General features: G+C 34.0%; 1 long non-coding RNA gene across 1 annotated transcript; it reads left to right on the forward strand.

Moving 5' to 3' along the window:
• The first annotated feature begins 1,385 nt into the window (after positions 1 to 1,385).
• On the forward strand, positions 1,386 to 10,515 carry LOC132266875 (uncharacterized). Its single transcript, XR_009468739.1, has 3 exons — positions 1,386 to 1,706; positions 9,555 to 9,674; positions 9,743 to 10,515. It is a non-coding gene; the product is annotated as an uncharacterized LOC132266875 (long non-coding RNA).
• Positions 10,516 to 11,767: the final 1,252 nt, after the last annotated feature.

Raw genomic sequence — 11,767 nt, forward strand, 5'->3', positions numbered from 1 at the left:
TGCTTGGGGTTGCCGAATTTGGTTGCTTGGGTCGGTGGGACGGTGGGTTGCTTGGGTCGGTGGGAAGGCACGCGGGTTATGACCGATCAAATATGGGGCTATATTGTGTGTGGGGTATTTCTCGAGTAAATCCCCAGGAGTGTTGGTATTGTCTAACGCTCATCCTCAAATTAATTGGTAAAATCATACACAGTTTGTTCTATGTCATCTAAATCTGCCTTGATTTTTTTGGGTTTTATATGTAACCATAATCAATTGAACATGACAAAGATAAGACAATAAAATTTTCTGGACATGGTGGTCTCTCCTTTATCGTTGCCGGAATCTTCATCAGTCGTAGTCGTCATTGTCAACTCTGGCTGCCGATCATCATTGTTCTCTCTAGTCATCATTGGAGTTCTGGCCTTCCCTGGGTGGGACGTGTCACTGTTTGGCCCCAAATAATAAGGTGAAATAAAAAAAATAAGGTCAACAACCAATAAGACGTAGACACATGGGTGAATTGAAATAATATGTGAGGGTATAAATGGGTAAATATGACATCTGAATGAGGGTAAATATGTCATTTCAATCATTAAAGAAATAATTAAATGGGTCAAACCAAAGTCAAAGGGTAAGAATATCTTTTTATATGTAAAAAGTGGTCTGACACACCTGTCAACTAACTTTTGGAATGTGAGTGAAAAACGGAACAAACGTTTGTAATGTGAGTGATAGTTATTTTCGAAAGATGTTTTAAACTGATATTTCGCCAAACTTTAGGGGGTGTTAGTGAAATTATCCCTAAAAAAAATACAACACATCCTTATAAAATATTCCTTAATTTCCTTCCTAAACCTTAATTTGACAAAACTCCTCTCTCCTTCTAAAAAGACTATTTATTATTATTATTATTATTATTATTATTATTTTTTTTTTTTGGGGAGTGCGAGAGGATCTATGTGAATATCGGCTAACTTTCAAAAAATGTCAATTTAAGAATGTTCTACGAAATATCTCAACCTAGACTTGACTTGTTTAATAATCGTGTCAGGAATTCTAAACACTAACTCAAAATGCTTATTAAGTATAATTCGTTTAATGGCTTATTTATTTTATATTATTTAAATTATTAATAATACTCAATGAAACAATAAATACTAGATAAATATAAGTTTGAATCCAACAAAATTAGTAAATAGTCACTAGTCTACAAAAGAGTAAATTATATTTATATAGTAATTTTGGAATTTAAGAAAAATTTATTTATGACATGTATAGTTAAAATGGATTGAAGTTCATAATTTAAATACGACACGATTAACTAAACGAATTAATCCCGTTTAAGGTCAATCCAAATCCACTTAATTTCGCATTCGTGATTTATCTTAAATTTTGGCATTTTGGGACCCCTGCTAAAAATACTCCATTTCTCTATGACTTAGAAAACACTGTTTTTAAAGAATTATAAAAAAAGTTCTCCAATGACACACAGTTTTATAACTGAGTTTTTTGAACCCCAAAAAAAAAAATCACCAATTGAATGTTTTTGAACCCAACATTATTCAAATCGCAAAAAAAAAAAAAACCGAAACAAAAAGGTTGGCAAACAAGCCCGAGAGGAGTATACAACATCGTTGCAATTCATAGTCACAGACAATGAGGAGTAAAAGGGACGATGAAACCAAATCTCGCAATCACAACCGCATTACAAAAACACTCAACAGGTACGTCATCTGTTCCTGCTAGGGTTTTGTATGGTTTGTGCGTTGATTGATGATAATGATTCTGATGATTATTTGATGTCTTTTGATTGCGCACTTAATCTCTCTCCTTGTTTTCTTTTTCATTCTTTATCAAGTCGGGGTTTAGGTTTTGCAATCAAATTACTTTTTAGTAATTCATAAACCTTCTTTGTTTATGTTAAACAAATTTATAGCCCTATAATTGTTTAATCTAAAATAACAAAGTAAATAAATATTCAGAGCTATTGGGTACCATGTGCTTTTTTATTCTCTTTCATGATATATATACATACATATATACATATACATACATATATACATACATATATACATATACATACATATATACATATATATATATATATATATACATATTATATGTATATATGCAATATGGAAGTTTGAGAAGTGCTCCATTGGCTCTTCCTGTTAATGGGCTTTCTTCTTCTCTATTGTGGAAAGATTGCCTTTTTTTTAGTTAGTGATCCCACATTTATTTAAAGGTGAGTTGAGGGTTGTGCTTTGCCCCATTTGGCATGCTTTTTTGCATAATCTCCAGTCTTCACTCCCCACATTGCCACTGTTGTTTCATTAATCTTATTTTTCTATTTATATATTTGGTGGACTAATTTTTACGAATGCCTTGTCGAAAATTAGGGGTCGATATTGCCAGGTTGAATTTGTATTGTGCGAGTACATTCCATAACTCGGGTTAACTCAAACACGGCCTATATCATAATCCTATGATATCCTCAACCTTAATACATAATCTTTACTACTGGGGTGACATGAATACTTAGCAACAATTTCTCCAACTAATATTGATATTAATGACATTATCCCTATATTTTGTGCAAAAGAATAAATTATGAATCTATCATTTGTATTTATTAACTCACGCATTACTTTGAATATCCTTAATATTCTTAACATATGTTGGCCTTTTTATTTTTTAAGAGTTCTACTACTAATTTCTGAATCTTGAATTTGTCCCCGTGCATGACAGATGTACCATATCTGATAAACAGATTTTGTCATGTTGATAGGCCAATTGATAATAAGTACAAAAGAAACATGATTATACAACAAGTCTATCATGATGGCACAAGCTCACTTTGTGAACACTCTCGATATAGCTTTTTTAGTAAATATATTGTCCATTTACTGAGCATAATATTTTCTTTACTTCGTGAAGAAAATATTTAGAAGGTAATGGAATACAATCATTAATATTTTGTATGCCAAAAAAAAAAAGGGGGTTTTATCTTCGTGTACATGTTAAAGCAAGTATTATTCATTTTTCTGAATTTCTCCATGACTAAATGGTTATTATATGTAAAAGATCCTCTCAATGAGATAATAACTAGGTGCTAAATATACATATATGTGTGCGTGCATGTATTATACATATATATATATATATATATATAGAGAGAGAGAGAGAGAGAGAGAGAGAGAGAGGGAGGGAGGGAGAGAGAGAAAGAGCGCAAATGAATGTTGGTGGGACCTTAACTCGGAGTATTCTTTCAATCCAAAAAAACTATAAGCTGTGATAAGGAGAGTTGGGCCCTTAATATCTTTGTTTATATATCTATATTATTGTGTGTATTTCCAAAAAAAATTATGATTTCTAGCATTATTTTAGAAGGAATTAATCAAAATCCGCAAAAATCTGGCTAGGTAGAAAGTTTGGAAGTTTGATTTTACAAAGTCGATTGGTAGTAGCGATTAATGTGCAATTTGGATTTAGTTAAAAACACACACACATACACACAGAAATTGGCCATGGATTATGAGTTAAAAACAGTGATATCTACCACCAGAGACATACACACTCACAGGCATAAATGTATGTTCTCTGTGATATATTGGTGATGGTGACTGTCTAATATTATATGCAAGAGGACTACATGGCACTAGCCTTCTTATAATCTAATTTAAGAAGTTTTTACATGGTGAAATATGGAACAACCCAAAAAGGAAAGTTTTGGATTCTTAAGTTGTCAAGTGTTCCTTGGCTTTCTGAACTGTATTTGATGGTTTCCCACGTGACATCATTTATATTGCTTAACCTCTTGTTTACTTTTACAGTTTTACTTTGAAGGTGCCATTGACCCTTGGATTATGTTTTTCGCAAAACACACACAAACAAGCACACTCGCATGCACGCACATAATGAGGAAAAGAACGAGGAACATGCAAAAACAATTTTATTACACACAATAAGCTTTCAATTACATGGGTGGGTGCTCTAATTTAATTACAACATATTATTGTAAAAAGACAGTTTAGTTCATGAAACTAATGAAACTTAAAATACTCATGCCTCGGCAACCTATGGGTAATTTACAGCACATACAAATTGCAAAGTACTTCTGTTTTCCTATACATGTCTATGCATTTGGCGCTGGCCGCGCTGTGTTTTTATTTTGAAACTGATGTCCAGCACCAGGGCTGTGACCTGGGGTTGTGGGTCGGAAATCATCTGGGTTTCCTGGAACAAAATGGCTAACACCGTGACCTTTACCTAATGCCTTTGGTTGAATATCATCTTTGTAAGAATGACCAGCACCAGGGCTGTTACCTGGTGTTGTTGGTCGAAAATCGTCTTTATATACTGCAACTGAATCACCAAATCCAAGGCTTTGATTAGGTGTCCTGGGTGGAAAGACTCCTTTCTTCCCTGCAGCAGAATGGTCTTCAATGGAATTCTCCATTGATTTTAGTTGCCTTCCCGCAGCAAATAGAATTTCATTGCATGCAACTAGTGCTAGAAGAAAAGCACCAGCATAGATGAGTTGGTTATAGGTCATGATTAAAGAAAGAAAGATTTTGGATGCTCCTGTTATTGTTGGAGAGAGAGAGAGAGAGAGAGACAGAGAGAGAAAGATTTATGAATACAATGGCCACAACCAGCTTGCATCTCCTTCGGTATTTATAATTGTAGGGAACATGCCGTGGCAGGATCTTAGCAGCTGATAATTCCTTAAGCTAATTCCCCGGTGCTAATATAAATTTGAACGGTTTGCATTTATGAGCTTTTAAGGGTCCTTTATGAAAGAAGTTTATACATATATTTCCTTTCTTGGTTATCTTTCTCAAGTTTATTTTATGTCTCTTGCTACTGTTCTTTACTTTCTTTTTCTTTTTTTAGTTCTCTTTTAAAAATACAAAAACATGTTCCTAGGACAATATAAATACAGAGTAATTTATTCATGCTGATTTGCTATCAATATATTTTCGAAAGACATACATTGGTTGGAGTTTGAAGCTTGACCCTTGATTGATAATGACCTTTGATTGTGCTGAAATGCTGCTTTACCGTTTGAATGTTGCACGGAGGTAATCTATTAAATCAATTGTTACTGGCAAATTAGATGAAAGAGCTCAGTTATGTTAGTTTAGATTAATAATAATGGGGCCAAATTGGTCTTCCCACCACCCAAATGCACAAAAAGATGGATTCTATTGTACTTCCCACTTACAGATTTTTTATGTTTTATTTGAACTGCTGTGTGCAAACTGTTAACTCTTTCAGTCGACAAATTCATGTGAAATACATCTGTCCTTAATTTTTGTTTGATTTTATTAGTGGTGTGTGCAAGCTATTAAGTGATATGCATGATTACTTAATCTTTAGCTCAGAGGATAATATTCGATGGAATGATAACAATAACAATGAAGTGCCCTTTCTTTAAGCGATAGTCCCTTAGTAATGGTGTTGCTCTCTAATTTTTCTAATATTGTGCATAAGAAACGGCTTTCTAATGAGATGCTTCATAATCATTAATTGGAGTATGTTGCTAACAATAAAAAAAATCTCTCCCAAACACACAACGGGAAAAGAAACCCACCTTATATTGGACAGACCTTGTGTCCAGTATGTGATAGAACACACATTAGGTGGTTTGAACTGCTATTATTATTATTATTTTATTTTTAGGCTAATGTATCACCATACGCTTGTAAACTTTCTCATCGGAACAACATCAGTCTTATTCTAGTCAAATTTTCTGAAATCTGCTAGTTCATGTGAAAGTGACGATCTGAATACTACTAAAGTCAGATTTAAAACACATTTTTATTTCATGCTATAGTTTCTACATTGATGATTATAAACCTTCAGAGCCATTGCTTTATTTCTTCAATCCCTTCAATGAATCAAAAGGAGTTAGAAACTTAGAACTCCTTTGTTCATTTGTTTTCTTTGGCATATATAGAATATAATAAAATTGAAATATTAATTTATATAGTTGCTGGACATTTTCTGTATTTACATGATTCCATGGTTATATAAACTACTAAATGTTAGAGGTTATAACTGAAAATTCAACATAAGACGGTATTTTAGCTCTCTATCATCTTTCAGTTATTATTATTATTTTTTTGGTTTTATTGTTTGTTTTTATCATTGTAAATCCAGGCTTGATGCACTAGAATCAAATAGTATTCTCTAAAAGTAAAGCACCTCATTATAGTGTACATGTGCATAATGATTATTAGTTACCAGAACAACCACCACTTATTGGAAAGATTTTTTTAACAATGGATGGTTTAAATATCACAGCCGTAATTTGACCGAGTATCATTAGTCATGAATAATTATCTGAATATGCTTTTCCTTTTTGGGGGCTTTGTATAAGAAACAAAGACCCCATGAATAAACAAAGCCCCCATGAATAATTATTCATGAATAATTATCTGAATATGCTTTTGCTTTTTGGGGAGAGCCTTTGCATAAGAAACATTCTGACTCGCAGAATCATTGTGGAACTCTAATTTATATATAATATAGGTTTGACTCCCTTTTGTGTAGGACTCTTCTCAGGCCCTTTTGTTTAAAGTTTAAGCCAGTCACATCCTGACATGTTATATATGACAGTCCTTGTACAAGGCAGAAAAAAAGTTAGGGAAAAAAGTTGGTCCTATGCATCAACCCTAAACAAAACAGAAGAGGAAAGCACCAGAATGGAGGGGTTTCTAGGCATGTAAAATTTATTAAGTTTGACAGAAAATCAATTATAGTCTAAGAAGGTTTAGCAGTCTAGTGTAGAGTTCAGTGACTGTACTAGTGAAGAAGAGTGACATGATCCACATTATAGTAACGCTGGGGAAGGAAAACAAAATTTATAGCATTAGATGGTGTAGAATGGTGGAACATAATTTATTTGATTGACCGTGATGGAATGGGGATTCGAACTTAGGCCTTTGGCCACAAGCATCACATGCCCTACCACTGGACTATCACACCACATCCTTGACCATGAATAATTGGGACAAGACTTCATTGAGTTAATGGTTTTTATGAACCCGTGATGATTTGTTCAAGGATTGTTCCTTTTATTGTCTTGGTCTTTTCTAGGTTGTTTGCTCAATTATATTCATAGGGAAAAAATGACTTATATTTGCCCCTATCCACCCAGTTTTGGTAGATATACTTATCGTACGAAGTTTATTTTATTTTTAAAATCTTAATGGTCAAGAAGCAAGAAGTCAAGTCAAATGCACCAAAACCACTAACCTCCAAAGTGTCCCTACCACTTAACTTTGTCATGAATTTAGTAGTCATATATTTGATTCAAGTAAGTCACACGAAGAAAATCATGAGCTTGAAAGTGGTGCTTTTTAACTTCTCTCCCCCTTTCCTTTAATGGGAATGGAATTATAAATAGAGATTCTTGTCGTCGTCTCCTCGACTTTAGGAAGTCCCTCCCTTGCCTCTTCCCACTAAATTTACATAAGCAAAGGAACCCGCACTATCTTAGAGAATAAAGAGCATTTAATTATTAATTATGTTTTGTGCTAAGCTATATTGCGTGAGCATGGTCAGTCATTGATGGTTATTAAATTAAGAGTGTGAAATCATTATTTGATAGTGACTTTAACAGGAAGACAAAGGATCTTCCCCGTGCTTGTCAAATCCCAATGGTCCAAGAGATATTGTATTCTTTTTTTCTGTCCAGGTATATTACTTGTACACTCACACTGTTGATATTAATAATATACTAGGATAACAATATATTCAATTGTTAAATGATGTACTTAGGTTACAGAAGGAACAGTTTTTATAAAAAAAGATGCAGATCTCTAGGTGATTGATCCTTCGAGGTAATAAGTAGAGATTTGAATACATTTCCATATATGATACTGGTATTTATATAACACAGAAATATTTAGTGAAATATGATTGTGGAGGCTGGCACTATTGTCTGCACCAAAAAAAGAACCATTTTAGTGAAATATGATTGTTGCACATCATCTATTATTTACTGATAATACTATTTTAATTGATGGAAACAAAGCAGAAACATACAAAAACCTATATTTGAAGGTCTAGAATCGTTTATTTTAAGATAAGTGGGATTGTTTAATTGTTAATTAAGTGAAATTAGTGACACGAATGCTGAACATCAAAGATCAAGAGGTATCAAAGAATGAATAATTTCATTGCTTAGGCTTGAATGTTCACCTGAAGGTAAAGATTGGAGATGAAAGAGTCCTTCTGTTGAACCATGTGAGGAATGCTTCTGGAAAACTATGTGATCTCCATACTCTTTTGTTAAAAGGAAAAATTAATAGTACAGCTATCAAGAAAGTCATGCTATATGGGACAATATTGTATGGTTAAGGCATGTTTGTTAAATAAGTGTAGTCAAACTATAAATATTGTTGTGGACATTGGTAAGACAAGGGTAGATTAGTTTTGAGCACATCCATGAGATCATAGAGATAACACCCATTGGAGATGAAATGAGAGATATCGGCAAACAGTATGTCCACATGCAATGAAGACTAGTAACCGTACCAATGAGAAAATGTGACATAGTACATATCGAGGTTTTTGTTAGGGGAATGTGCAGATGAAAATTATTATGAGTTGATGTTGCAAGAAGAGGCATAATACAATGTAAATTTAAGTTTTTCCGTACAACCAGTACAAGGATTTTTTCAGTTAAATTGAATTGAAGTTATGATTGTTAGGCATAAAAAAAGGTTAGAGAAATAAAAGTTGTATGGTATTTGCCATTTAGTTGCAGTAGGGTGATTTGATGAAGCTAAGGGAGTATACTTAGAAACGCAATAACAAAAGGATTCCCCCCCCTCTTCCTTATTTCCTGGAAAACAATCTCATGCTAGAAAATTTTCTTTAAAGTGGAGTGGTACAAAGTAGTTATGTCCACCACTCCTGAACCCTCCTTGCCCATATTACAGGAATGATTATTCTAATTTCTAAACTTATGATGGATGATAGATTGGAGTAATTATTCATGTTCATATTACTTTTTATATAGCATTTTCTACTTGAAACTGGAGGTGCCTTTGATTTACAGGGTCTGATGTTACGTTTGTCATGTCTATATATATTTATACACACACACACACACACATTTATATTTGAGAGTGGGTTTGAATCATTACGTGTGTTAGATTCTGTTGATGAATTCTTTGGAAAGAAAAATTTGGTTAAAAAAATAGTGAAATGAAAACTTCAATTGATAGAGAGGAAGCATTTATTTCCTTTTCAGTGAGGCGCTGTCACCTTGTAAGTTTATATTCTGCTGTGCATTTTTCTTTTTTTCTTTTTCGTAGATCTTGGTGTGAGTTTGGAGTTTTGGCAATCCATTTTCCTTCTCTAAATTTAAATTCATTCCCTCACTAAACTGGATTTTATGGAAGAAAACCAGGACAAGGAAAAAACTAGTAAGCACTACCTTAATTTGAGCCATAGATAGATGGATGTGTGTGTGTGTGTATGTATATATACATATAATATATATATATATATATATAGAGAGAGAGAGGCTTGATGCTAGAGTTCTCCATCTCCAGGTTATTAAGAGCTTAAAGAGCCATGTAAGAATCTGCTATTGGTGAGGACCCAAGGACCAGAGAATTTGGAAGTTAACTGATAAGTGCTCAAATGTTGCGCATTTTAGCACATAAGTTAAGGTATTTTAGTCCATTCATCTATCTTACTTTTCTGTTTTAGTTCTAATTCGTGTTTTTGTCTATTTTAGGTCAATAAGGTTCAAACAGGCTAAAAACAACCTATTAAGCCCTTTTTGGAGTAAAGAAGAAAATCCAAAAAAAGTCAGAAAAACTGCACTGGAGAGTCTTCGATCGATCGCAAAAGTTGGCGATCGTTCGCCGAGATCCTCGATCGATCGAAGCCAAGGCGGTGCTAGCTCAATGGATAAGGTTGCCAGCTCAATGGATAAGGTTGCCAGATGTCAAGATAATTGTGCCACATCATCTTCGATCGATCGCCAAAGTCCCCGGTCCATCGAAGACCCCCTCGATCGATCGAAATCCTGCTGGCAGAGAGCTGTTTAATTTCCGAGCACGCCCGAATTCCACCTAACTTTGGGCTGCGAGATTGCACCAATTAGAAGGCCATATTCTAACTTGGAGACCACACAAAGGAGCTAGTATTTAAATCAAATGGAACCATTTGTAAAGGGTTACTAATTTTTGTTAGAAATTGTTACTCATTTTTGTTAGATTAGACATAGTTTCTCTCTCTAGAGATTAGGGTTTTTGAGTAAAGAAGACGAGGAAGAAGATGGAGCTATATTTTGGGATAGCCTTTGAGGGTTCCAAGATCACATCCACCTCTCCCATGATTGACTAGACTTCTCCTTGGGGCTTAGATGAGCCCCAAGCTTGTATTTCTAAACTCTTATCTTTCTACTTTTTGGGAAATTATGTCTTGTAATTAGTGTTACGGCCTTATGTATATAATGAATCTTGGGTTCTTCTTTGATTCTATAGATTTAATTCTTCCTAGTAATTCTCTATGTGATTACATGTTGTCTTATGTGTGATTATTTGAGGATTATGTCTCTACATTAGATTTTCTATGTTGGTTACATGTCTATGTATGATTAATTGAGGATTTAGTGATGGCCATGCATGGTTTTCATTAGATGGGTTTGTCAATTAATTTGATGGAATATGCTTAGACTTGATGGGTTGTGCTACACCCTAGTTTATTTGTTGTTAGGTAGACAATCTATGCTTAAATTTGAGATTCCATGGCTTAATTTTGCAAATTGAATGATTCTCTAGATTGATGTGTGCTACAATTGTGACTACTTTGATAGGTCATACTTAGTCTTGATGGGTTGTGCTACACCTTAGTATAATTGTTGATTATGTAGACAATTTATGCTTGTATTTGATGGTCCATGTTTATTATCGCAATTGGTAGTCGCATTTTGATTACAATAATGTTTTCCCCAATTAGTTGAAAGTATGTGGTTTGGTGAATGAGCTTGGTGGTGATTCCAATGCCCTAAGGCCTCTCTTCCTATCATTAAAATCCTAGCCCACTTAATTTAATTTAATTGCATTTTCATTTAATTGAACTCTAGAGTAATCAACCAACCAAACCGTCTCTTTTTTGCAATCTTGTGATCCACTAAGAGTCAAAGTTAGATTCCAACTACGTGTTTAATCCCTACGGACAATCCCTACTCGTTATACTTCATTAGTAGTAGTAGTGGTTTTATAAATGTAAATTTGACCAAAAAGGCTTCCTTAACCACACTCACACAATTTGATGTAGGCATGTGACAAGCCGCCGTCATTGACCAAAGTTACCTGTACAAAATGTTCAGAATTTGATCACTGGGGCCACTACTTAATGAAAGCTATAACATTCATAGTGTGGTTGGTGTGCAATGTCATATGCTAGTATGCTACAATATGATTTGCTAGAAGTTACTGTGATGTTTGAGACACAGACCACGGTTCCAAGAGCCCACCATATATGACATTAAAATATCAAAACATTTTTGTGTTTTTTCCATCTCCATTGACCGGCCTCACACATGTATACAACATTATTTGCAGGCAAGATCAGCTTTCCAACCAGACAGAAATCTGATATCTTTCTTGTATTTTTGTAGTCTTTTTGGATGTTGATCGGCTAGATTTTTTTACATTTTTAGCAGTTAAAACTAAACTCAAAAAGTTCCGCCGATCTGGGTATATGGCTGTACTGTCAAGCATGTGCAGTTTCAGATATAACAAACTGATCA

Source organism: Cornus florida, unplaced genomic scaffold, assembly GCF_030987335.1.
Source record: "Cornus florida cultivar Cherokee Brave unplaced genomic scaffold, ASM3098733v1 CherokeeBrave_3.0.0_Hap2_Chr07, whole genome shotgun sequence".
Taxonomy (NCBI): domain Eukaryota; kingdom Viridiplantae; phylum Streptophyta; class Magnoliopsida; order Cornales; family Cornaceae; genus Cornus; species Cornus florida.